We start from the raw sequence: 25,952 nt of genomic DNA, 5'->3' as shown, positions 1-25,952 counted from the left end.
AGGACCCACGCTTAGGCAGGGGTGGGGGTGGGGGACTTATCCTTGGGAAGTGACATTTGAGCTTATCTCTGGAAAGTGGGTAACAGCCTCCCAGGTGTAAAGGCAGGGAGCCCATCCCAGGCGGGGCGATAGCATGGCAAAGAGGCACAGGGAACGTCTTGTGTGTGGCAGGAACACACTCTTCGTAGGGGAACCCGAGGAGGAGGGAGGATTGTGCTGAAAGGGTGGGGACTCTGCAGCCTCTGGAGGTTCTGCCGACCGCCTCAGAGTGAGAGCCACGCAGGGCTTGAGGTGTGTGGTTTTGATGCACTCTGTCTGGCTGCTGGGTTAGCAGACAGGGCGCATCGAGCACCAGCTCCAGTTGGACACATCAGCAGTTCGGAACCGTGTGGTACCCGAGAGAGCTGGATCCCCAGAAATGGCTTTCGCCTCTGTCCACAGCCCTGAGAAATCTAGCGTCCCAGATCCTTGAAAGATGTGGATTGCAGGCTGAGTGGAGGAGGCAGAGGGAGGAAGGGAGGCAAGGATCAGGAATAGCCAAGGCTGTCCCATTTAACTTATTTGTGGGTTGACTGCCATTGTGAGTATACCCCCCCTCCAAACACTGGGAGACCAAGTTGCCAACATTCTTCAGGAAACAGCCTCAGATGGCGGCCCTGATGTCACCCCCTCCCTTCTGGTTACCCACAATTCTGTGCTACTCACAAGCCTGTGCGCGCTGCCCCTGCCTCAGAAGTGAGGACAGGATGAAAATGGGGTATCCCTGGAGCACCCACACACACACTCGAGATCTGGGCCAGGGCTACCCAGCTCTGTCTTATGATTCACCTCACGTGGCTGCTCCCAGGGTATAGGGGCTGTGTGATTCACCATCCCCGGAGCCTGGGTGGTGGGAACAGGATGGCTTATGGAAGAAGCCACTGGAGGCTTATAAGCTGCCATACCCGTGTCCCAGGACACACAGCAAGCAGCCTAGGCCAGGGCACACTGCTGGCTGGCTTGTGCCTTGGCTATCCAAAAGTGAGCCGCTGGGACAGGGCTGAGTAGAAAGTGGAAGGGTTGCTTCTCAGAAGGGATCCTCCCTCTAGCCTCTCAGGAGGGACCCAGACTTCTGGGAGTCCAGGCCCCTTGGTAGCTGTCTGGAGGCTGGCGAGAAAGGGGTTGGGTGTGAGCCGAAGAGCTCTGTTACTGGGACTGGGAGGCGGAGGGGGTGGCATAAGTGGCTGTCACTGAAGGGGTGAGTCAGGCACCACTGGTGGCATTGAGTCAGCCCCAGGGGATGAGGGGAAGAGATGACAGCCAAGGTCAATTTCCAGCAGGTTGGGTCCTGAGCACCTCTCACCTCCCTACAACCCTCCCTATCCCCAGAGTAGACAGCCAGCTTCACTGCTGCCTTCTGCTGAAGAGAGAGGAGAACTGCCTTTATCCTGATGCAGAGACAGGAGTTTGAGGCCCAGTTCACTGTTTCCTGGCTGCAAGTATCAGGTCCTTGACACTTCTCATGGCATGCCCAGTCACAGGGCTATTGCTCAGCCATCCCCCCTCAGCAGACTCTGCTGCCAGTACTTATCATTCAAGCTCCTCACCTCTTGTCCCTGTCAGAGGAATCTTGTGTGACCTGGGGTTTCCTCTGTCCCAGGCTCTTGGGACACAAATCACAACATGATCCTTTTACCAGCTTTGTCTACCCCAGGCCAGGAGCTCAGAGTCTTGTGTCTCAATGATTGTCCAGCCCTGGCTCTTGTCAGGTACACATTGTGTGCAGGCATGGTGGCCCTATTGCACAGGACTCTGACCCCACTGTCACCCTCTGAGTGTGGTACCCTTCCCTCTGCTCATAGGTTGGTTATGAGGAAACAATCCCAAGAGGGCCCTTAACACAAAGGTCGGTCACTCTGTTCCTACAGGAGGAGGTGGGTATGATCTGAGGCAGAGCCTGTACTCCGGGTAGTCTACTCCAGTGTATACAATAGGCACTTAGTAAATACTAGGTTGACAGATATGGGAAAACACATTTCTGCGAGCCACTGAGGCCCTTCCCCATCCTCCTCCACTGACCTCCCAGTGTTTCCCGAAGCTACGGGTACGTTGTCCTCGGAACTCAGTGGGCACCATGGCAGCCCACCTTCCATCAGCTGGCAATACAGGCTCAGCTCCCTGTAGACGCCTCATCCGGTCTTCTAGTTTCTCTCATGGAGAGCAGGCAGAGACATAGCATTTGTGTCAGAGCATCAGAGCCAAGAGGGCAACTTTCCTAGGAGTCTGACTGGGAAAGACCTCTGAGGTCCAGGGAGTGGGTGGGAACACCCACCAGGCAGCCAGGAGAGTGCTCCTGCGCTCAGGAGTGCTCCCTGCCCTCTGCCTTAAGTGGGATCTCCTCACCAAGAAGGCAGAGGTCAGAAGCCTTTGGGCCAGGAGCCCCACAGTCTTGCTGTGTTTTGAGCAAGTGGCTCCTCTCTGGGCCTCAGTTTCTTCTTTGATAGAGTGGCGTGCGGTGTGGCTGTGTACTGGGAGACACTGTGTGGTGTGTATACAGGGGGAAGGAATGGGCACATCCAGGGGGGATGCGAGGCACAGAGCCGGTGTCAGGCTAGGAACCTGTCCAGGAAAAGAGGCTGGAGGCCTCAACCCAGCAGCTTCTCAAGCCTTCGAGGCCAGGCCCAGCTCCCACCAAAGGCCCTGTGACATCTTCCACTCTAGTGATGTTGATTAATGACCACAGAGTACATGGGCGCCAGCAGCCAGCCCCACCCCCTCCCTCTCAGCAGAATCAGCTATGATCTATGGGATTGGGTCCCTCAGGGAGTAGCCATCTGATTTCAGAGAAGCTCTAAAAGTGGGTCAGCGCTGGGTGGGGCCTGGATGGCAGCAGCCGACTGTCATCTCTGTCACAGAGGTCAGGTGGCAAGCCTAGGACCCTGTGGCAGAGGGACTTGTGACAGTGTTTATAACCTCATAGGCACAGTTGTTTCAATGACTGGCAGGGGCGTTTTCTCCCCTGGCTGACTGAAGAGACCTAAGCCAGAGTTAGTATGTGGCTTAGACTCCAGGAGGCCAGGGAAAGCCTCTTTGGCGGGTGACACAGGTGAAACCAAGGGATGAGGGGCCAGTTGTGTGAGGGCTGGGAAAAGTGAGCCTGTGGTGGTGGCACCAGGGGCTTACCTCAGCTGGCCTATTCAGGGAAGGGAGAGTGGGGAGGCAGGTGGCGGTGTGGTGTTGAGAGAGCGTGAGGGACGTGGTGCTAGGAATTGAGCAAGGGTGGAGAGAAGGACCCTGAAGAGCCTCCTGACTCTGTCAGAAGTTTAGATCTCCTTCTTGGGAGGGAGGCAGCAGCCCCTCTCCAGTTCACGCAGACCCGTCCTGCCCCTTCTGGAGAATGAATTGGGGGATGCACTTGGGAAAATGTATTCTAGAGAGAGTTGCAGATATTCTCTGTGGCTTGGGTGTGGTAGAAGAGAGCACAACCCTGAGGGCTGGAATCTAGCATGGCGTGCTGTATTGAAGCCACTTCCAGGCTTCCACTGGGCAGCACTGATTGAAATGGCCCAGTCCTATGCTGCCATACTCCTCACACAGGGCAGGAGTCCTGTTTTTATAAAAGTTACATCACATGAGACAGATGCCCTCCTGTCACTCATGGCCACTTGGCTGGGACTTTAGGTCCCACCCACTTCTAATCGCCTCCCTGGGTTTTATCCCTTTTAGATCCTCAAGGTGAGAATTGGATACTTGGGGTTGCCAGGAGTCCCCACCTCTCAGTCTCGTGGATCTGAACCACATCTGTGTATGCACGTGTGTGAGCATATGCTCCACTGTTCAGAAACCAGGGACAGGATCAGACCAGGAGCATACCTGGGTCTGCAGGGGCCCAAATGTGCTCTGCTCTGCTGGTCCTCAGATGCCTTCTGGCAAGGGCACTAACAGGGAACATGTGGCCACCAGCCCTTGGCCCACAATTGGTATGTGCTGTCTCTGGGCCGTTCATGTCTGCCTTGACAGAGGACCTTCCAGCAGGGTAGAGAGAATGTCATGAAGAGAGCTGCCAGCCTGTGTCTCCAGCAGCATAGGTGGGGATTCTTGCTCACAGTGCCAGGGAGCAGGGCTTGGAGTGGATTGAAGAGGCCTATTCTGGGAAGCTTTCTGGATGAGTTGTGGTAAGTCGGGCCCTTTCTGACTTGAACTCTCCAGCAAGATACAATGGAGAGGGGATAGAGTTGATGATTTTGAAGGTTAACTGGGTTGATTCCTGCTCTTTACTTCACCAGCTGTATGACCTTGAGTAGCTAGCTTTATCTTTATGTGAACATTATTTCCCAGGGATAGACAAACCCTTGGAGGACAAAAGAGTCAGTACCCTGTTCGTGTCACCTTCCCAACGCTCGACAGCTACCCACCTCACAGTGAGAGCTAGCACCCTGGGCTTCTCTATCTGTTGAGACTGCCTCTGTGTTCCCATTTTGAGGGCACTGAGCCCCCAACAGATGACCTTGTGCAAGATCATCTCACAGTCAACCATGCTTTCCTCTGTGTCCCTCTGCATCATTCAGTCTTCCTCATCCCCAGCTGACAGGCCAGGCCAGCCGCAGGGCAGAGCCTGCTCTTAGGAGTGCGTGGTTTCAGCACCATGGCCAGCGGCCAGACGATTGTGCTGTTTAACTCAGCTGGTCCTTAACCTGCCTTGTGATGGAGACAGCAGGCTCTGGGAGTGGCCCCAAAGCCAAAGGGCCACTTTGCCCTGGCATAGAGTTTACTGGGCATAGTGAGCCCCCTTCCGAGCTCCTCCTGGAGCCACCTCCACGCCCAGACACTGCCACCCCCTCTCTAGGCCTTTAGCATCACCATGGAGATCACCGTGGAGTGCAGGAAAGCACTCCCAACCTCAGGCTCATGTGGCCTTGGGAAGCCCCAGTGCTGGATCTGATGGTATGGACACTGCTCCCAATCACTCTACAAATGGGGAAAGGGAAGGGAAGGCTAAGTTCTTGGAATACCTCTTCAGTAAGGCAAGGCTGACCTTAGCGCTCCATTAGGTAGATGGAAGTGTTAACATGAGGTGAGCAGCCTTAGGGACCTGCACTAGCTGCCTGGAAACCTGATTCTAGAAGAACCTGGCTTTCTCCTGGCTGGATGTGTGACGAGTGTATGGGGTTTGTCTCAGGACACCCACTCTATCCACTGTAGGTAGACACTGAGGTCCAGGCCAAGGCTCATGGTCACAGTACATCTTGAAGACATGGATATAGTTGGACTGGGTTCAGACCGAGCCCTGCGCTCTCCAGCTATGAGACTCGGCTGCTTGTCTGTGAAACAGGAGAAGCCAGGACCCATACCACAGGGTGAGTAGGAGAATGGGCTTAGACAGGACAGGCCTGAGCTTTGCTGGTGGGAGCACCCGTGGCGGGAGCACCCGTGGCGGGAGCACCCGTGGTGGGAGCACCCGTGGTGGGAGCACCCGTGGCAGGAGCACCTGTGGCGGGAGCACCCATGTCAGCAGCAGTTAGCGTCACCTGTTGTCAGCATCTTGGTAAATGTGTATGGATAGCTGCACCAGTGAACAGCAGAATCACCTTCTAGGCCACTATAGGAGCTTTCTCCAGGCGCTCAGGACAGCTTCCCAATCTGTTCTGTTCTTCATTCTGCAGATGTTTGCTCCCCACCTGTATGGCCGGGGGCCTGTCTTGCAATTTATCCTGCATTGGCATTCTCTGAGCAGAGCTCAAGATGTGTGCAGGGCTGTGATCCCACACTGGATAATGGGGAGACGAGGACAGCTGCTTGGGAGGCTCAGGAAGAGCTGCTTGCATCCACAGGCCTGGTGGGTTGATGAGGCAGCTCTGCACAGTCCTCAGTGGGCAGGCACCAGTAGCTTGGCACCAGCACCCTGACCCAAGCAGAGCCGTAGGGAAGGCCTCTGGCAGGCCGTGGCATCCCACAGAGGGCATGCAGAGTGAGGAGGATGTTCACAGCTGAGATTGGCAGATGGTGCTGTGGATGGAGGAGCAGAGCCCACGGCATGGTGCAGGCAGGAGAAACAGGTTGTGCCTGGAGTGTGGAGTGGGCTGAGGAGCTGCAGACCTACGCAGAGGAGGTGGCTCATCTGCAGTGCTGAGTCTTACACAAGCCCCTTTGTTTTCTTGCTTGCTTCCCCGGCGTAGCTCAAGGAGTTCCAGACCTCTAGACCCCACCCTGACCCCAGCTCATGCCTGCCAGCCCCAGTCCCCAGCCACCCACCTCTCTGCTATAGAAACTGAGTCATACTCTGACCTTGAAGTCTGTTTCACTGAAATGAATCCCGCAGTGGGCAAAGGCAGGTTGATTATGGGAGGCACGGACGATGGCAACGAGGCTCCTTCTAATGGGATCTTTGATGCTGCTGCTGGAGACTCTGGGGGAGAAATAGGCTATCATCAGGGAACCCTGAGAGGATACCCCAGCCCTGAAACCACAATGTGTGGGGACCTTTGCCCCAGCCTTTCTTCTCTTAAGTCCTCCCTGAGCAGGTCTAGGCCACCCTTTCTTGCTCTCACTGGGCTCTGTGTAGCAGCCAGATGTGTGGGCAGCACTCGGGAATGTTGGGACAAGAGCTTGGGAGAACTGAGCAGCCTGTGGGCAATACTGCCTGCCCCCATCCCCCAGCCCAAGACCAAGGCTGCCAGGAGAGGCAAGGCCCTGGCCTGTTCACTACATGAAGCTCCCCGGTGGTGCTGGGTGAGAGAGCGGCTATAGCAGGGAAAGGAAGATGAACTCTGCAGTCTGCAGAGCAGGCATGAGAGTATGGACCAGACAGGGCAGGGGTACTGAGCATGGCCGATAGGATCTGTATTCTCCTGTTCATTTACATGTATTCAGCATGTGTGTAGTGAGCACTTAGCCCACAGTAAGTGCTGGCCCTGGGAGCTGTGGAGAACAAGTCAGATGTGGTCTTCTCTGGAATAGGCTTCATGGTCAGAATGTGAAGTGGAGATTTTCATGGAAAAGCTGTGAGTCTCTGCCTCCAAGTGACAGGCTCCCAAGTAAGTAATAGCTTAAGGAAGATGGAAATGTGCTTCTTCCTCACAAATGTAGGGAGGGGCCATCCTGTGCTAGCTGACTCCTTATCCTGTGACCATGAGGTCTCTACAGACATAACTAAGGCCACCTGGCAATAGAGAAGGCATCCGGAAGGGCCACCTCAGGAGATGCTTACCCTACTGACCCTTGACAGCTGTGAAGAGCAGTGTGTGAAGCCAGCAGCAGGCTGGGGAGGGCAGAGCTCTGTGCTGGCCAGCAGCTGAGGCCAGCCTCTCCCATGGGAGACACCAACCCCTCTGGATCCCCAAGGGCCCAGGCCTCCAGTCCTGTCCCTGGACTCTGTCTGGAGATCTTCCATTCGGTATCCTACCTGCTTAGTGTGTCCTGAGTGACTTCCATGTTGGCTCACAGGCCTGCCTGGTACTCTTCCCTGGCCTGGACATGATGGCATCATCCTCTGGAGGGCGCCCTGGAGGCACCCTTCCCTGGGTACTCCAAAAAGTGAGGCTAACAGGCAGGCCGTCTAAGTACTCCTCCTGAGATTTCACAGATGCACACCTTGCAGCACAGTTGCCCGTGGCAGCCAATCCCCACTCGGCTCCAGGCCATTGGTTTCTTCCTGTCTCTGTAATTGTGCCTTTTCTCGAAAGGTCATATAAATAGAAGCATGGAGCGAGATATAAACTGGTGTCTAGCTTCTGGCACTCAGCTGAAAGTTTTGGCCTTCATCCCTACTTTTGGAGCACACTGGATCTTATCCCTCTTAAGTGCTGTGCTCAGTACTATCCCATTCCATCCTGGGTGGAGAACTTAGATGTTTTTGGTGTGAGGCTAAGATGGGCAGTGCCGTTGACCCGTGCTTCTGTGGTCACAGGGGATGCCAGCCATGGCACAGCTGAGCGGTGGAGGAGGATATCTGTCTGCCGTGGACAGAGGGTTGCTTGTCCTGCAAGCCTGGGATGTTTGCCACTGGCCCCTAAAGAAGGGTTCGTTGGACTGTGTCATAGCTGAATGTCAAAGGCTCCATGACCCTTGCCCCCTTCTCATCAGAACCAAGGGCTAGAGGCTGCTCCCTATCGCATCCTTGCCCTATGGGCCACTACAACTGGAGTCTGAGTGGTTTCTGTAGTTTTTTTAAAGTGTGAGTGTGTATGCGTGTGCATGTGTGTGTGCACGTGTGTACAGAAATGTGTGAAGACCAGGGGTTGATGTAAGTAAGGTGTCTTCTTCAATCACTGACTGGCTAGACTAGCTGGCCGGTGAGCTCCAGTGCCTATACACAGACCACACCCCCTCTGTCTCTGTCTCTGTCTCTGATGTGTCAGTCTCTGATACACACACACACACACACACACACATATACACACACAGCTCTGAAGTTACAGACATACACTGCAGTGCCCCGCTTTTACATGGCCCTTTACTGACTAAACTATAAGTCATCTTCCTAATTTTTGTTATTGTTGTTTTTCTGTTTCCTTATTTAGGTTTCTTTGAGACATTGTTTCACTATGTAGCCTTAGCTGTCCTGGAACTCACTCTGTAGATCAGGCTGGCTTCAAACTCAAAAGATTTCCCCCTGCCCTGCATTTGACACCATCATCCAACTGTTTTTGTTTTTGAAACAGAGTTTCGTGTATCCCGTGTATTTTTTTTTGTTGTTGTTGTTGTTGTTTTTCAAGACAGGGTTTCTCTGTGTAGTCCTGGCTGTCCTGGAACTCACTCTGTAGACCAGGCTGGCCTCGAACTCGGAAATCCGCCTGCCTCTGCCTCCCAAGTGCTGGGGTTAAAGGCCTGTGCCACCACGCCCAGCTGCAGCTTTGATTTTGAGGGGAGGCTGAGAATCACCTTAAACTTCTGATCCTCCTGCTTCCGGCAGGTATACAGCTCCATGTCTGAGAACTGGAGTCCAGGGGACTCAGAACGTTGCTCATTGCAGACAGTCACTCCACCAAGCCCTTCGACTGGCCGCTAGAGACCAGACCCTAGATAGAGCACCTTCATTCCATCCTCCCTATTCTCATCACCGCCTCCAGTCCGCCCCGCTGAGCCATGAGTTGCTTATTTTCCACAGGAAACTCACCAAGTGCTTGGGTCCCCACTGCCTACAGGGAAAAGGCCAGTCTCTGAAGGCTTGGCCTGACAGGACCTTCTGGATGATTGAGTCCCTGCCTGTTTTTCCATGCCTGTCCCCCTCCTTCCCTGGAGTCTACAGGCTGCCTCCCCACTTTGTAGAAGGATCCCAAATGTGGCATAGCTTCTTCCTGCTTGTTTCCCACCTGCCTGCCTGGTGCCTTCCTGTGGCTCTTCCTGGGCCCAGTCCCACCCCTATGCTGGCTGCTAGTCCCACAGCTCTGGTCTACTATCCATCACTGTGGACTGTGATGTCTGTTTACGTATCCACCACCCCCATAGGATTGGGTGTTCCAGGGACACTGCCTGCCTGACTCATCTTGTCCTCATTGTGGCCCAGTTTGGGGCCACGTTCGGAGTAGGAGCCCAAATGTTTGTGTGCAGGGCACTGTGTTCTCTGTATTTGCGCCAAAGCCCTGAGGACTTGGAGGAGGCTTCACAGGGGTGGGGTGGCCATGAGGCAAAAACCGGATGAGAATGCATCAGAGTGCTAGGTATGAAGGACCACGGCACTGCACAGTGGTCCTGCTCCCTGCAGCCTGCCTTGGCCCCTCCAGACCCCACACTTGTCTTGAATACCAGTGTAAGGTGCACCCCCCACCACCACCACACTGTTCTGTGAGAACAAAGACAAGCTGGCTCTCGTCCACACCTGGCCTAGGATAGGAGGCTGCCAGCTGTTTCTTGAGTGACCTTGGGCTAAGAAGAGGGTGTGGCTTAGCCTTGGGTTTGAAAGCCAGTCAGTGGTTCATGATGCGACTTTCTAGCAAGGTGACAGTGTGTTTAGTGCACTGTGAGCATCCTGAAAATGGGGTCTGAGACTGTGGTGCCAAAGATCACCCAGTCCTGAGCCGGCAGGAGAGTCGGGACGAGCCGTGTGCTGTTGTCAGACTTTATAGATTTGGTTCTGCAAGGCCAGAGTGCCGTGGTCCCGTGTGGACAGCCTGCATCAGAGAGGTTCCGTTACATCCAACGTCCTTCACACTTGGCAATTGTGCATCCAAGGGATGTGGGAATTTGATCACAAGGGATACTTCTAACTCTGGGGGAGAATCCTCGAGCCCAAGTGTGACTCATGGGAGTTTGCTCCTGCCCAGGCATTCACTTACCATGTAAAACCTGAGGCTACCCAGTGCCCCCCGCTGCAGAAGGAGTGACCTGTATCCTTCAGCGCTGTAGAGAAGCAGCAGGGGCCTCAGGAGCAGTAATATGGGTCAAGATCCGCTGTGGCTGCTGACAGGCCTTGTTCTGCAGCTGTGAGAAGTGACAGGTGTCCATATCTGACCCTTAGAGGGGAGCCTCCTTGACCTGGCTCCAGCTCCCATTTCCAGCTCGGAACAACTGCTTCTGCTTCTCCAAATCAGGAGTGGTGGTTGGTTCTTACAGCTATTGGGCATGGGGCTGGAACTATGGCCAGCAAGTAAGACTGGTTCAGGGCAGGAGGCAAGGAAGGATGGGACAGAGCTTAGAGCCGGAGCTGCCTTCTCTTCCCGGTGCTGGGCTCTAGCCAGGGCGCTGCATCCTACACAGACACAGCCAAGCCCCACCCACCACTGAATGTGGAGTTAGCAGCTAAGGCTCAGTGGCGCCTCCTCTGGGCAAAACGTCCCGCTGGCTGCCAGCTGCCTGGTGGGTGTTCACAGTTCTTCCGCCACCATCCTAGCCACGCTGCTTGTGCGCTGAGACTGTCAAGACCTTCAGTGCACTAAGATATTTTGAGAGAGGGAGAGAGTGCATTTGCATATCTTTTATTATAGTGTATTGTTATAATTCTGCTTTATTATTAGTTATTGTTTTTAATTTCTGCTCTGCCTACCTTTAAGTGAAGCTTTATCACAGACGCGTGCGCAGGACTAAGCATGTGATCAGTGCTCTCTGAAATTTGGGGTCTTTACTGGGGGGCGGGGTTCCCTGGATGTCTCCCTTGGAAGGGGAGGAGGCCAGAGCAGCCACTGTGCTGGGACATGGGCTGTGACTCCCACATCAGACCCGAGTAAGAGATATTCCCATTTCACAGAGGGAACATCATCAGTGGCTACCAGGTGGAGCTGGATCTGACTACAGGGTGCGTGCCTCCAGAGTTCATGCTTGAGAAGTCCCCATGTCTCACTCGGTCCTCTGGGTACCTTTGGAGTTCGCCATGGTGGACCCTTCTGTCCTGCCCTCTGCCTGGTCAGGTTCTACCGCCACCCTGTACCACAGGCCTCCTTCTTATGTCTGTGCCTCGTTCAGCCCTGTGGCTACACAGGTTTCCTTTCTCACAGTCCTGCTCTTGAGTAAGAATCGTGAGACAAAGGATGGGGTCTGTGTTAGTTTTCATGCCATAATGGCCCATGAAGAAGGCTCTCGTTATAATGGTGGCCTTGTCGGTGGGCTATGCGTATCTAGGGACAGCTGGTACGGACCAGTAGACTAGGGGCAGGTAGTTTGGTGCTGGCCCAATGGCTTGTGTTCCAACGCTCTGAGGGAGATACATAGTAGAAACAGAAGAGGCGGTAGTCTGGGAGGCTGGGGCCAGAGGCAGGGAGCAGACTTTGTGAAGGAATGGGCGGGAAGGAGTTGGGATGGTGCCTGTGTTTCTGCTTCAGGGATTCCTGCGATTGGTGACATCATGGGGAGAAGTAGACAGCAAGGAGGGGGTGGGGCACGTTTGGGTGTTTGGATGTGTCCTGAGGAGCCTGAGGGGAGGCTAAGGAGGCAGTGGGGAGAGGGGCTTGATGGACCAGGCTGAGGAACCTAGGCTTTAGGGTGAGGAGGGATTTGGGAGGTCAGTGTTCATGTTACTGCACTAAGCTGTGCAGGCCAGAAGGCCTTGGCCTTGAGGGAGAAGGCCTGGGACAGAGGGAGCCAGGCCAGCAGAGGAGAGCCTGGGACAGGAGGAGCTATCTAAGCTGCTTTTAGAAACCACGTTCCCATTTCAAGTTTATTGAGCTGAAAGCTCCCATGTAAGTCTGTTTTGCAAATTGAATTTTTGGACAACAAACAGTACTTTAACTGCCTGGGATGGGAAGGCCAACAGCTCTGGAGGCAGGCTGGCCAAGTCCTGTCTGAAGGCCCTTCTCCCTCTGACCTGGAGCTGCAGAGGACTCGGCCTTCTAGCTGTGGCATGAGCCTCATTCCACTCAGATCTTAAAAGGATCCTTCCACAGAATTGAGTGTGGGAGGGAGTGGGGCCACAGGAGGGAGCAGTGCTTGGAACAGAGGTGCTGGACCTGCAGGATGGCTTTAGGGATCGGGGCTATGTCTTCAAGGCATGGGTGGAGTTTTTATGTAGAAGATGAGAGACGAGAAGGGGCAGAAGAAACCCTGGCCACTTGGTGCTAGCCCAGGAACAGGCGATGAGGTTAAAGAATGGCAGAAGGGGTTAGGGGCCGGGGCCAGGGCCGGTCACAGGATGTGAGATGGAAGCTGGGCTGCCCATAGTTGCGGTAGGACCTCTGAGGGGTGAGGTCGGCTAGAGAGAAATGGGCCGGCACAGAAGAAGCAGAGGGGAGTGGGTGCTCCCACTGAGGTGACGCAGGGCTGCGAAGGGTCCTGTGTTCTTACTTGAGGTGAAGTGAGACCCTAGAGATGTTAGAGCTGAGGAGGGGTAAGATCCGACTTGAATTCTCCCCTGACAGCTCTCTGGTTTCTGTGCCTGGGAGCAAGAATTAAATAATAATAATAACAATAATAATAATAATAATAATAAAGGACCAGGGCCAGCATGGAGAATCCAGGTAAGGGCCGGAGGTTACTGTGTGTGTGGCAGTACAGCTTATTGTCACATGGCGGCGGGCTCAGAGCAGTGGCTTAACCTGAATATGAGAAGGGAGAGGTGTCATGAATGAACCCAGAGTTTGGGCAGCGGTGGCTGGAAAGATGGGCTTATGTGGAAACAGCTCCGGAGGAATGCTTCATCAAGAGCTCACCGCCATTATGCCTGCTAATCCCTGGCTCCCTCCCTCCGGGGCAGGAATTGAGATTCACTGTAGTTAGGTGACCTCCTCAGGATCACATGGTTAGAAGGGCGTGCAGCCCCGATCTGGAACCAACTCTGCACACTAGGGTTTGTAATTCTCATTTAACATTCAGTTAGTAAAGGGCCTACTAGGTGCAAAGCGCCACACTGAGTGCCGTCCCTATGGGTGAGGTGAGCGTGCTCTAATCTGGTGGCATCCCAGTCAGAAGGAACAGCATTAGTGAAACTAGACCTGAAGTCTGGGGATAGACAGTGTGTTCAGCAGTGGGAAGGAGACACCCAAGAGGTCCTGGGGCCAGTGGGAACCCAACCAGTTAGGAGTCGGGTGGCTTTCCAGAAGCACATAGACCTCTGAGACAGGTTCCCAGATTACAGATGGCCACCAGGAAGTTCTGTGGTGTTATTTTCAGAGGATCAGGATGGCTTTAACAGAGTTACCAAGTGAGCCGTAACTCTCGTGCCCTGTGATTTGCTCATGAAAGTGTCCTATTAGGTGGCTTTTAGTTCATATCCAGAGGGCTGTGTCCATCACCACGGTCCATTTTGGAACCTCTTTATTGCCCCATAAACTGCTCCCTCCCGCCCCTCAGCTCTCACCCCGCCAGAGCCCTTGGCAGCCTCCACTGGACTTGACTCTACTTTCTGTCTCTACAAAGTCAAAGCCACCTTCAACAGTCTGTCTGCGGCGCTGGGCAGGATGAGGCCTGTTGTATGGGACTTCCTTATCTTTGCACTGTATGTAGATGGTCTGTGTTGAAAGCTCAAGACTTAAATGGTGTTACACCAGCAGGGGCCAAGGGCTTACTATCCACCTTAGAGAAGAGAAAATGAGTGGTGGGGGACTTGCAGCCTTCCCTCAGCAGGCGAACTTGGGGACATCAAGGGGCCTTAGAGCCCTCCAAGTCAGGATGCTTCCCTCTGCTGTTGCCTCTCCCGTCAGCCATATGCTGGGTGAATTTGGCTCCAAGTAATAAGTTGGTAGGAACGGCATCTTCCCAAGCTGTCGCGCCGAGTGTGCGGTGGATTTCTACACCCCACGATGCACGCAGAGGTCTTCCAGGCACACGCCTGAGTGTGTGTCCATCTACTGAGAATGAGTCCCATGCCATCTTTCCTACTACCCAAGCCTTTGTTGGTCCTGTGTGTTTTTCTTGACCGGGGACGCACTTCCTAAGGGAGATGGGCTGCGTTGTCCTAGAACCAGAGGTCAGGGTTTAAGCTGCTGCCTGGGTCTCATCGGAGTACCTGATGTACTCCTCATCAAAGGAGTGCCAGGGCTGAGGAGGTTTGGGGACACCCACATCAGGAGTCTTCCTCCTGCCCTGCCATCCTGTGTGCCTCAATTTCTTACTTTGAAAAGGAAGGAAAGTCTGTTGCACACGTGACAATGTGGAAGCCGGTGTGTGGGAGGTGCCGTTTCTGGGCAGACCCTGGGGGACAGTATGAGACCTCGGGGGACAGTGTGGGTCTCAGAGTATCCTCAGGCCTGGGGTAACAGATGAAGCTGGTGAGCCTTCCAACTCAGCGTGCCCTTTCCTGCTTCTTCCTGTGGTGAACTGGTCCCTGTGTCTCTTCCCAGGACTTTGTGAAGGGGCTAAGTTCACACCCTAGCCCAGCTGCTCAGATTCTGACCCTCGTGCCAATGATGCCTTGGTTTCTCAGTCTCAGTTTTGTGGCCTGTAGAATGGGAGGGCAGAGGGGATCCTCTGAGGCCTCTGGGTCAGCTAGCTGCCTCCTGGGCAGGTGTGCAGCAGAGAGTCTACTTCCCATTGACCAGGCAGAGAGTGGCTCCGGGAACAGACACTGCTCAGGCAAGGGACTGGAGATGCCTGGCATCCCTCCGCTCTCCCAGGGAGTCACTCAGGATGCAGGGACAGGAGGGGAACACCTCCCAGGGTGTTCCCCAAGGCAGTAGCTTCTGCCAGCATCCTTCCTGCATCATCTTCTCAGACCTCCCAGCAGGTTCTAGAAGAGTATTCTTAACAAGAAGAGAAACTGAGGCTCAGAAAGAGGGAACCACCTATCCATTACCTGAAATGAATAAGGGGCCAAGCTGAGATCTGGACTCGCAGTTGTGTGACTTTGGTCCCTCTCCCGACTTCCCTCCTTAAGTGGAAAAGTGGGAGGGGCAAGAGGGAGGAGCAAGCTGATGAAGGGCTGGAGAACTAGAGCTTCCCCCACTGCTGGCTGCTGCAGGGATTCTGTGGGTGGTGGGAAAGGCATTGTAAATATACATGACATGCAAATCTACCTCTAAAAACAACGTAGGCCTCCCATGAGCTGGGGGTGCCAGGGTTCTCTGGAAAATACAGCGTTACACAAACACTTGGGTTTCTATGACAACTATGCCGACTTGCCCCTCCCTAGGGCTAGTTTGAAGGTCTCAAGGTGTGGCACTCATCTCTGGCTAATCAATGTTCCTCCTGTGTCTGCAGACACGGGTGCGCCTGACTTCTGCTTGGAGCCTGGTGACCCCCCTGTGTGACCAGGGCCCAACCCAGACCTCTGATGGAGTGCTGGAGGGATGTGTGTGGCAGTCCTCAGTCCCACTCCCGCTTCTGAGGTGTCATCTGCAGCAGACTTCCCGGCTACTGTTCTCCCTGTGCACGTGGCTCCTTGGTAAGTACAGCCACAGGCCTGGGCATCTCACCTTCCACTGTGCTTGCCTGTTTTGGGAAATGCCCAGCCCTCCCACTGCCAGCACCCACAAGCTGGCAGAGGGACCTCCACAAGAGTGATCCTGTCTGGGCACAATTACAGTTTAACCAGCTGGGTATACCCCATCTTCCTGACAGCTCTGGAGGTGGGCCTGATGAGATGCCTGTTTCCCAGGGCACTGCCCCAGTGGGGGAAAGCCCTTGCTGAGGATGGACGTCGGCAAACCCAGCACTGTACATTCCAAATGCCATACCCAGGGCTGGGGCAGGTGCCCAGCACAGGCTTGGGAGGAGGAGGGAGCTTGCTGCTGGCTGTGGCGTGACGGGGCCCACAAGAACACGTTCTTCCTCCTCCTGCTCCACCTGCCTAAACTCACACAATGAGGTGCCAGGCTCAGCCTTATCTCTGACTGTCCTTCCACACCCACACTATCTTCACAAAGCCTGGTTCCTCCGTCATCCTTCCCACAGAGCAGGGACAGTCACCTCAGGCCCACATGGTGCCAACCACAGCGCCTGGCTCATTTAACTCCCTGTTCTCACACAGTCTCCCCCACCCCAAGGTTTTGCTGGTGTAACATGCCAAGTTCACACATGAGGTAACCCAAGGGTCCCCCAGACACGGTTCAGTCTGGGTTGAAGATCTGCCTTCTTGAGTGCCCTCCGTTTCCCAGGGTCATGGAAGGGGGTGGAAGATGTGGGAATCCCTCATGAGGACCCAGGAACTCATCAGCCTTCTGGGGTCCCAGAGAGCTGCTCTAGTATCCCTCAGCATGGTGCCAGCCCCTTTGCTTCCAACTCTGCCACCTGCCAACAGCTGCCAGCTTCCTTGATGAGATGCTCACAAGAACGAAAAGACTGGTAAATATGCATAATATGCAAATATCGAGGATAATATAAAAACCCGAGAAGTTCACTGTCAATAATGGATGTCTTTGAGAACTACACGCTGCACACTTGTGCGGTGCCAGCCTTATTGTTAGTAACTGTGAAAGGGCCCCCATTAATTACTACCCACCCCCAACCCGGTTCCCCTGGCCTGGCCCCGGGGTCTGCTGTGGCAACCAGAGACACCTGTTGCGTTTGGCTGAGAAGCTGTCACCACAGAATCGATGAGGACATGGTGGTCTGATAGTGGGGGTAGGGGGGTGGGGGCTTCAGCAAACATGCTGGGTTTGCCAAGGCAGGCTGGGGTCTCCCTGAGGACAGCGTGTGTGTCTCGGGGCCAGCCTGTGAGGCAGTGGGTATTTCTTGAGCAGTTACTACGTGTCTGGCATTTGGTGAATGCCTGGCACGATTCCGCATCTCATTTCAACTCCCCAAGGCTCACAGAGGGCTTAGCCTCTCCTGCTGATGAGCACCGCTCTGAGGCCTCCTCCGCCCTAGGGCAGATCTGGAGGCACAGCTGCCATCGCTCACAGCCCCCTTGTGTGTGGCCCAGTGACGGAGAAGGGATTCCTTGGCACTGGCAGGGAGCAGCCGTCAGGATCACGTGGAAAGATGGAGGCCGGGGTGGCGCGAGGGAGGTGTTACTGTTGCGATTTTGCTAACAAGCTGGTTATTTAAGGAACTGGGAAGCTCTGAGGGAGCCTCTGTGCCTGGGCAGAGGCGGCTGGGAGGACAGGGTCCCCAGGGAATTGAGGTCAGGGGAGCCAGCCACGAGCACTGATCAATGGATTGATTGAGTCTTGTTCACTTACTGACAATAGTAACAGCATCACAAAAGCCTGAGGGAAAAATCCACTGTGTCAGAGAGGACCTGTGATCTGGGAGACACAGGGGCCTGTAGGGCAGCAGAGCTCTGTTTGCTGGCCTGGGGGGGGGGGGCACAGCCTTGGCTACTGGTCACTTAGCACACTGGACTTTTTGTCTTGTGTATGTTCCTCTTGGTAGTGTATGTCACAGTAAATGACACCCCCCCAAAAAAATCCAGCTCTAACAATAACAGCTACCATTTATTTATTAATTATCAGGCTCCTTACTAAGGAGTTTCCTGTTGTACATACGTACGTATGTACGTACATATGTATGTATGTATTTTATTTATTTACTTATTTGAGACAGGATCTCTCTATGTACTCCAGCCTGACCTAGTACACACTATATAAACCAGACCAGCCTGAAACTCAAGAGATCCTCCTGCCTCTGCCTCCCAGGTGCTGGGATTACAGTCATGTGCCATCATCCTACCTGGCTTATTTATTTAATTTTTCTGGATGGAATCCAGAAGCTTATATGTGGTGGGCAGGCGCACTACCACCCCAGCCTACCATTTAGCTTTTTTTTTTTTTTCATTGCATCAAATCTTCACAGATTTTATTTTACTCCTTGTAGGGAAGAGGCAAGTCAGGCTTACAAGGCAAAGCTCTTTGACATATGCTTAGAGGTAAGGCGAGAAACCAGACGGGAACTCAAGCCTCCAGCGCAGTGAGGGGCTTGGCTTGGGAGCTACGCCAGCCAGAAGGTCGGGAGCCCTCTGTCTGTCTCTGCTGCATCTGTCATTCCTCTTGCATGTTTGAGGTGTGAGAAGCTAAGCAGGTATCATGGCATGGGCAGCTGTGAGGGCTAGGACCCTCACAAGGGCCAGTGTGGGGCATTGGCTCATTTAACAAATGCTCCACACAGGAACAAGGAATTGCAAAGGGACAGCTGGGGAGGGGCAGCAGAGGACTCGGAGCTCATTCAAGGTAAAAAGAGGTCGTGCAGAGGAAGCAGGCTCAGACCCATCCTCTAGCCCAGTGCTTCTCAGCCTCCCTAATGCTACGTCTCTTTAATACAGGTCCACATGTTATGATGACCCCAGCCATAAAACTATTGTACTGCTACGGCATAACTGTGATTTTGTTACTGTTACAAATCAATGTAAATATAATAAACAGGTCATATGATATGTGACCCCCCTAAGAGGGGTTTCAACCCACAGGTTGAGAAACACCGCTCCAAACTCACTTCCTGCAGGCCTACTATATATTGAACCTATCATCTCGCCAAGCGCAGAACAGCCCTATGGAATTAGCTGGGCACGTGATGGGCCTGAAGTCTGGAGAAGAGACTAGGGTGAGACTCCACAGGCTCTGTTGGTGAAGTGACAGCGACACCCTACTCCTGGGAATGATATACAGGCTGGACCTGGTGCTGAGGTCCCGGGCAGAGCTTGAGCTGCTCGTGGCTAGGACCAACCACACTCAGGGAGAGCAATGTGCCAGCCAGTGCTGGGGATAGCCCTAGAGCATGGCCTGCAGAAGTCTTTCTGAGGCCTGAAGCTGGCAGCCCGGTCTTCTCTCTGGGCACCAGCCCCAGAGGCATCCATACATTCCCAGGAGGTTTATTGAGAGCAGTCAGATATGTTTATACTCCTCCCGGAGCGCCCAGGCTTGGGGGAGGACTGATGTTACACAACCACCCACATAAACAGAGGGAGAGGAGTCAGGACCAGTGCAGTGCAGTGGATTAACAGCCCAGGGCCACACTATGACACAGGACTGCCAACAGGACACACATCAGTGCGCTGGGTAGTGTTGCTTGGTAGTAGCAGGGCAATTGGGAACAAGCCACTTGTCCTTCTCCAGGGGACTAGTTAAATCTGTTTGCTGCAGCTGTACAGTGGCGCCTGCTGCGGCTGTTAGAAATGGGGCCGGGATCTAAATTTACTGTTGCAGCAGAAAGAACTTCATAGTGTGGAGTTAAAAAAAAAAAAAAAAAAAAGAGGTTATAAGCCAGCATGGGTAACATGAGGCCGTTTTCATCAGACTTATGAGTTTATAGAGCTGTTCCCAGAGCTTCCCTGGTGCATGCGGACCTAAGGGATTGGGAAATCAGATTGGTCTGTGCCTCATTTCTATTCCTTCTTGGCTGTGTGACCTTGGGCAAGTCACTTGCCTTCTCTGGGAGAGCAAAACAAAGAGAGAGAAAGCATCAGAGAGTGATGACCTGGACAGAGGTAGAATCACACCAGGGAGATGCCACGGGTGTTCAGTGCCACTGTGTAACACTGCATCCTCCAGCCACTGCATCTGCCAGCCTCTGTATCCCCCAGCCACTGCATCCCCCAGCCACTGCATCTGCCAGCCTCCGCAGGTCGCCTCTTTCCTTAGTCACAGAGACGACACCCAAGGAGGACAGCATGGCTCTGTGCACAGGACCAACAAAACCCCAGATCAGCACTCCACACCCCAAACCTCAGCCACTCTCCTTGACCTACTAACCTCCCTCACCAGTCACACTGTCCCCGGAGTGGCTGCTGTTAGGGACATGTTGGCCCTGGAGCCTCCACTAGCCCTGCCTGGAAAGACAGGCTGTGCCTTCTGGACGCTCAGAACCTTAAATCCCAAGTGGAGAGACTCTAGCTGAGGAAGCCAAACTTTCCGAGGTTCGGGGCTCTCTGTCATGAATAATCCGACACATGCAGACACGGACACTTATTTCCCCAGCAGCCTCACCGCGCTGCCCTTGATGATGGTGATAAATTAGAAACTACCCAATTATCTGTCTGTGAGAGATGGTTAAATAAATTCCATCCAGTGGCTGACGGCATTCTTTGTGCTGTGGAGACAGCACTGTAGATCTGTCCTTGTTGACATGGAAACGTGTCCGAGGCACGTTGTCGAGGGAAAAATAGAAGATGTAAAAAATAGGAGGTTAAGCATGGGGGCTGTCAAGATGGCTAAGTGGGCAAAGGCACTTTCCACCAAGACTACTAACCACCTGGGTTCGAGCCATAGGACCCATGTGGTAGGTGGGGATAGCTGACTCTTACACACGCACAGCACACACAGCACACACAAATAAATAAACAAATTTTGTTTTTAAAATGGTACATTGGTCTCTGTTAGTTCAAGACCAAGGCCAACCTGGTCTATATAGTAAGTTTAAGATTAGCCTGGTTTACATTGTAAGTTTGAGGCCAGCCTAGTCTACATAGTGAGTTCTAGGACAGTCAGAGCTACATAGTGAGACCCTGTTCTGGAAAAAAAAAAGTTTTAAAATGGTGCATTGTTGAAAGATCCTTAGCTTTGGAGTCTTATCTGAATGCTAGGCGAGAAGGGACTTAGATAGCCACTGATTTTTCAATAGAAAAAAATATGTATATTCATTCCCCTGGTCAGGGACATGTCTGGGTCTGGAGAGATGGTCACTCAGCCATTCATGGTGACATCCTCTGATGTGAAGCGAGGGGTGGGCTCTAATTTAATTTTTACTTATTTCATTCAGGATCCCTGTAGTACAAGTGACAGAAACCCATACCTGCCTTGTAGGGGGAGGGGTGACTCACAACTGTGAAATCCAGGCCCCCCTGGATCCAGAGGCTCAGATAGTGTCACCAGGACCTGATTGCACAACAGTGGATGCTCTGTGTGGCTTCAGCTCTCACAGAGATGCCCTGTGTAAGTGACAAGTTGCCCATCAGAGGAATCAAAGCAACTTCTTCCCAGGCAGCTCAACCCAATTCCCAGAACCAAGACTTGACTCGCGGATGTGGCCACCCCTCAGTCAACTGCTGCTGTTAAGGAGGTGCTCTGTACTCCGATTAGCAGCCTCGACCTATGCATTGCCTCCTAGGAGTAGGGGGCTGATGCCTCTAAGTCAATGGTAGGCCATGGCCTAGGTGGCCAGTGTGGTCAGAACCAGCACAGTTCTCTTTTGGGAATATCTGAATCCCCCAAGACGTGTGACTTTGTTGTTGGTTTTGGGTTTTTTGAGATAGGATCTCACTGTAGATCAAACTGGTTTCAAGTTCATAATCTTTCTGTTTCAGCTTGTCTGTCTGTCCATCCGTCCGTCCGTCCGTCCATCCATCCATGCATCCATCCATCCATCTTTGTTGTTTTGAGACAGTATCTCACTATGTAGCCCAGGCTGTCTTGGAACTCACTATGTAGACCATGCTAGCCTCAAACTCACTGACATCCACCTGCCATTGCCTCCAAAGTGTTGGGATTACAATCTGTGCCATGGTGCCTGGTACTTGTCTCAGCTTCTTAAGTGCTGGGGTTGCAGGTCTACTGCACTCCTTTTAGCCTGACATGTAATGTTTATAATCAGACAAAACAAGGCAGCAGCCCATAGAGTCCTGAACCTGACGACCCGACCTCAGTGTCAGAGCCAATCAGGCTGCCTTACACTGTGAGTTAGGACATAGGAAGCTTTGGGACCCCAGAGTCATTCAGGAGCTGCCTCTCTCAAAGGCGATCAGACCTGGTTTTGGGAGGGGACTGGGAGCCCACAGAAGATTTGTCTAGAATTGAAAGGAACTAAGAGACTATGCACAGGGGGCAGAGGAAACACAAAAGCCAGCTTGGAAGCAAGGAAGACTTCCTAGAGGCGGTGATGGTCAAAGCACCAGCCAGAGTGCTGGATGAGCACCGTGGGGGTGGGATGGGAGGGGGGGTAGAAGCCACATACCAAAGGTCCAGGGGCAGGTGCTGGGTACACACCTTCAGATAAGAAGTTTCAGGGCCAGACCACAGGGCCTTGAATGCTGAGTAGGAGTTTGTATTTCGTGCTCCTTGGAAGGATGCTGTGGGAGAAGGGTGGAGAAGGGCGCGTCACTTTTTCTGCCTTAAGCTGGGAGCTCAGTCTGTGAGGATTGGGTCAAGACCACAAGTGGAAAAGGAGAGAAGGGACCCGAAGGCCTGTCAAGGAATCCTGTATTTATCACTATCAGGGACTCAATTACCAAGATGCTTTGCCATGGTTTGCATACCTTTAGACATGGGGAGCTCACTCCTTGTTCCTCCACTATGGGCTAGAAAACTGTGTCATAGGACCAAGTCCAAAATCTTGACAAGACCTGGGAGCTGTCCCCTAAATGTCTGGCCAGCGGAGAGGTGGAGGCCTGCCTTTCCAGGTCAAGGCTTCAAGTTGATGGAACTCAGTATCCATGGCCCCTGCTAGGTGTCTGAAGGACAGAAGAGAGAATGTGACTCCAACCAGGTCATACTGTTTAGATCCTGAGACACTCATCTGCTGACACTGCCAGTTCCCCAGATTCCCTTGGCACTTTACAAACAAGGATATGGAAGTTCAGAGAGTCACAGGGAAACAGCACAAGGCAAGTTAGAATCAGAGGCGGGACATGACCCATCCTCTCCCACCTCTGTGCCCTCTTGCCTTCCTTTCCACCCACTCCCACCCCCTTAGGTGGAGCCTGGCCACCTTCTCTACTCAGCCTTTATAATGTTGTTCTGCAAACTCCCAACAGTCCCAGACCATCTCAGATACCCTTTTAAATCCTCATTGATTAAACATTGTGCGACTACTTTGTTTCTGGTCAAATCATCTATAGTCTTCACCATGCCCCATAGCCTCCGTTCACTCACGAGTTCTCACACAGTACGTTGATGATCACCCAGCATGTGTCAGATGCCAGGTCCAAAGATGACAGAACAGCCATGCCTCGTGTCTCACCCAGGCAAGGCCCCACTCAGCTAAGGAGAGCAGTGTCTCCCTCCGTCAGTAATGACAGACATGAGAGATCAGAGGGAGGAGATGCTTGCTTGGAAATCTCCATGGCCAGAGCAATTGATCTTGTCTCTTTGAGCAAAGTCCTGAGGGTGAGTGTAGTTCTTTAGGAAGAAAAGTGTCACTGGGATGAACCTGGCAGAGCAGCTGTGCCAAGGCTTCACCAACCCCCAGCTGAATGGTTAGCTACAGAGGAAGGGAGGAGGGGCCAGATAGGTCAGCTGAAACTGGAGATCTCATCCCCAGTAAGTCCCCTAGGACTGGGGCCTCTCGCTTATTTACCAAGTCAAGGCAGAGGTAGTTAGGTGAGCCAGCTCTCAGTGGGCAAGTGTGTGAGGACCCAGTGGGTGGCAGGAAGGGGCTGGGAGCCTGTCTCTGGTACTGACAGAAAGAGCACCAGGGAAGGAGACTCTGACTTAGGCCAGGGAAACCTTTGGGACGTAAAGAGCTCTTTGCAGATGGAGTAAGTGGGGCGGTAGTGAGCTCCCTGCCCCTGGGACTATTCCAGCAGCAGCTGACCCGTCAACCTGGAAGCAAGTTTGTAGAGTACCGAGACTCAGCTAAGGATATGGGAAGTCCTTCCCAGCCTAGGTTTCATGTGCTTGCTCCAAACCTCAATTTTCCCATCTGCGATATGGGGATAATAGGATCCCATCTCAGAGTTGGTTGCAAAGTTCAGATGAGACCACCTAAGTCCCACAGATGTGGCCAGTGCTCTATGCATGGTGACTTGCTGTGGCTGATAGGAGGAGCCTTTGGGGTCCTTGTCACAGACTCTTGCTCACTACTCTCAGGACCCACTTTCTGCCCTGTGTGTTGCTGCTGTCTCATCTCCAGCTCCCCCTCCCTGGGAGGTGGTAGGAATTCCAGACCCTTCTGGGCCCCTTTTAGCTCCACTTGAGCAAGAGCTGGCAGGTTGGGGCGTCGGGCGCCATCCGCTCCCATATGCTTCCTGCTATTTAGGGGAAAACTCTCCTCGCGTTCCTCCAACCACACGGGCTGACATTTCCAGACAGACGCTGGAACCAGCTCTTTGGAGGATTGGCAGATAAATTTGGCCCAGGCTGTTGGGAAAATCTTGAGCCTTGCTGGGGAATTGGAGCCCAGGCTTGCCGACTTCTGTTCACTCTGAGACTTCTGGGCCTCTCATCCTCTGTGGGGTTGCAGATTAGGGTAAGTCTGCCCAGCTCAACCCTTCCCAGGAGAGTGCCTAGAGGGCCGGGAAATGTTGGCTTCCAGCTGTTCCTCGGAGGTAGCAGGAAGGCAGTAAAGACTTCTCTATCACACACCACAGGCCACCTGGGTGTGGCTCAGCTCACCTTGGCAGATGACAGTCGGAATTAGAGAGATCAGAGCTCTAGACACTTCCTGTCTGTGTCATCTCCCAGAGATGGTGCCATTTCTCTGAGACTCTTTTAGTTCATCTGTAAAATGGGGCAATAGTAGATCTGTCTGGTGAAAAAGCTGTGGGGGTCGGGGTGGGGAGTGCTTGGCACATGCTGCGTGCAGAGGGCTCCACAAATATGGCTCCTTGTCGTCACCGTCATTGCAGGCAGGGACTAGTGACTCAGGAGAGACTATCAGCTTCCCTTCTTCCCTGTAGCTGTGGCTGTGTGGGCAGGCCTAAGGGGTTCACACTTTGATAGGGGACCCAGTCACAGCAATGTGTGTACAAGAACAGAGAGCTAGAGGTGCCACATGACCGTACCACACAGGTGTGTATATGCACCCCCACACCCCCAGCCTGGTGTCTCATCTTACCCTGTTGGGTCTGGGACACTTATCACTTGGTTCTGCCACTTGGAACTGGAAGGGGAAGGCCAGGCCTACCTGGAGGCCTAGTCTGGGGAGACCAAGTGGCAGCCACAGTAGGAAGCTCTGCGGAAGTGTGAGTAGTTCTGTCTGGCTGGAGTAGAAAGTGGGTGGAAGGAAGAGGTAGGCAGCAGTCCCAAGCTTCATTCAGCGCCTCCCAGTGGAGCTCCATGCTGGGCCTCATGCCAGACCCGGCTGGGAGGATAGACAGGCCTCCTGCCCTCAGGAAGCTCCCCATATCATCCATCACTATCGCTAGCTTCAGCTGCCTGGATGCAGCCAGGGTCTGGTAGGAATGGCAGTCTCCTGGGGGTGGGCAAACTTGAGGCAAACTGTCAGGGGGCCTCTCTGTAACCTGGAGAATGGGGTAGGGCCAAAGGACAGAAGCAGAGTGGGGTCACAAGAGTAAAAGAGAAGGACAAGAACCTGACCCTCCTGGTGGCTTGACTACTAGATCTGTCTGAAAGTCACTCTGGTGGCAGTTGAGGGCCAGCCAAGATGCTTTCTGCAGGAGAGGTGAGAATCTGCAGGGAAACTGTGGAAGTGACCAGTAGTGGACCGTGGAGCGGAGAGAGGAGGGGAGGTCAGGGTCCGAGCAGAACCCTGACGCTTGGGCAGGTAAGCTCTGGAGCGGTGAGGTCTGCAAAGGAGACAGCAGCAGACACGGAGCCAGGGCCAGGCAGGCTCAGAGGAAAGGCAGGAGCTGTGGGTGAGGAGACTCAGCTACCCTGCTAGGACCACAGGCTGTGGTGGCAGCAGGCAGGGAGCTCCTGAGCACAGATTTCACAAACTGAGTGGCCACTGACAAATCTTACCACTTGCCTTGTCACTTTGGGGAAAGTCATGTGACCTCTCTGAACTTCGGCTGAGCTCCTTAGAAACTGCACTTGGTCACATGGAAGAGAAAGGAAAAAAAA

General features: G+C 53.5%; 1 protein-coding gene across 3 annotated transcripts in view; it reads left to right on the top strand.

Moving 5' to 3' along the window:
• Positions 1 to 25,952, top strand: part of Dlgap4 (DLG associated protein 4) — a 149,553-nt gene that overhangs the window by 34,920 nt on the left and 88,681 nt on the right. For 2 of the 3 annotated variants that reach the window (XM_021181740.3, XM_029472925.2), the window contains exon 2: positions 15,541 to 15,724. The exons of the other annotated variant lie outside the window; for it this stretch is intronic. The gene's annotated coding sequence lies outside the window, so the exon portion shown is untranslated. The remainder of the gene's footprint in view (positions 1 to 15,540; positions 15,725 to 25,952) is intronic. 3 annotated transcript variants of the gene reach the window in all.

Source organism: Mus caroli, unplaced genomic scaffold (genome assembly GCF_978045245.1).
Source record: "Mus caroli unplaced genomic scaffold, Mus_caroli_1 scaffold_2, whole genome shotgun sequence".
NCBI lineage: Eukaryota > Metazoa > Chordata > Mammalia > Rodentia > Muridae > Mus > Mus caroli.
This window is presented reverse-complemented; position numbering and strand designations above follow the sequence as displayed.